The following is a 1,784-nucleotide window of genomic DNA, read 5'->3' on the forward strand; positions in this document are numbered from 1 at the left end:
CTAAGGTCCCCCCCATAGAAAATAGGTAGCCTCGTTCAAAGGCTTAAACAGGAAAAGATGCTGTATATGGAAGACTGATGACAATGTGGCACAGCTCTTGTAAAAATTGGGGCAAGGGAGTATGGGACTCAGCAGCCAGGCTGATGACGCTTCCAATCCCACCCCTCACCAGCTCTGTGGGCTTGGGGCAAAATGCCTCACTTCTCTCTCCCTCAGCTTCCTCACCTGTAAAGTTTGGATAATGCTAGCACTCCCCTCCCAGGGCCAATGTGAAGGTTCACAGAGGCCCTGCAGTGGCGCACTCAGCCCTTAGTCAGCACTCAGTAAATGTGGGTTGACCCTCATTATGACATGGGCCCATACAGCACTATAACAAGTGATATTTTTTCATCCAGCTACTGTGAACAAGTCAGGAAACTTCGGAAATAAGATTTGTCATCTTGTGGGGGAGGCTATTTTATGTGAAAGCTGTCTTTCTAATTATCCACAGTTCAAAGCTTCCTCTCCACAACCACAGTAAACAAGGGATCCTGATGCTGTAGAGAACATAGCTTTTGTTGAGGTTGTGACCAATGCACAATGAGGTTGGGTTCCATTTGGAGCTCGTCCACGGTGATGGATCCCTAGAATCACACATCCTAAAAGGACCCAGCTGCCACCCCTACCCTTTGGAGAAAGCAGACAAGGCAGGCCACTTTCCAAAGTAGCAGTACCAGAAAGTTCCTTTTTCATCAGCCCTTCAGGCACAATGCCAATGTAGTTAACTTATAGGGCACCATAAAAAACTTTCAAAAATTTTAGGTGGTTTTTAGAATAAGAAGACATTGGTCAACAAGGAGAAGGACAACTTTTTCCTTCCTCTTGACTCTGAAAAAGTGCTCTCCTGGTGTAACAAAAACAGGAAGACACACTGCACTTGGCGAACTTGCCAAGACGAGGACTTGAGCACCAGTGAGACTCACGCTGGAAAGGTGGCAGCATGAGGCAGGGCGTTTGTGTGCTGTTCTTAGATGTGTCCTCACCTTTAGGACACAGCCTGATACGGAGCGGGTGCTCAAGCCGTATTTGTTCAGTGAATGAATAAATGTATACTAACCAAATGGGTTAGTATGTAACAGAATGGACATCCTCAGCCAATGCCTCTCTCCTCTCAGTGAGTTGTGCAATCCACGAGTTCTTTCCTTCCACGTGCCCCAGCCTCCAGGCCATACCACAGCCCCACGAAGCTCTGCCCTGCCTAAGCACCTGCCTCAACTGCCCTGGATGTTCTCCTTCCCAGTAATGCTCCTTTCCCAGCAAACACTCACTCTTCCTCCAGGGCCTAGCTCGAATGCACCAACTCTGACTTCTCATGGAACTTTACCATACAACTTTATTCCACAACTAATTACACCGCATTAAATTGTGTGCATCTTTCCCAGGCTACAGGCTGCTCGAAAGACGCGGAAGTCTTGGCAGTGCTTACAGCCCCAGTGCGCTACCTGCATCATCAGAGACACCCAAAACAAAGGGCAAGTCAGCCAAGAGTGAGTGAACCAGCAGGTGAAACCAGTAGGTGGGATGATGGGGCAGTGGAGAGGGTGGGACTGTGGCTAATTCTGATCAACAAATGGGCTCAACTGGAGCTACACAATCTCAATCCTCATCACAGGCTCCAAGGGCTGAAAACTTAGCTAGTGATGTTTCCCTTAAATTAAAAGAAAAAAAGAAATCTGATGAACGCAGTTCTGCAAGGACAACCATGAAAGGGTAAACTGGGATACAAAACATCAGAAAGACCACAA

The sequence above is a fragment of the Macaca fascicularis genome, chromosome 13 (genome assembly GCF_037993035.2).
Source record: "Macaca fascicularis isolate 582-1 chromosome 13, T2T-MFA8v1.1".
NCBI lineage: Eukaryota > Metazoa > Chordata > Mammalia > Primates > Cercopithecidae > Macaca > Macaca fascicularis.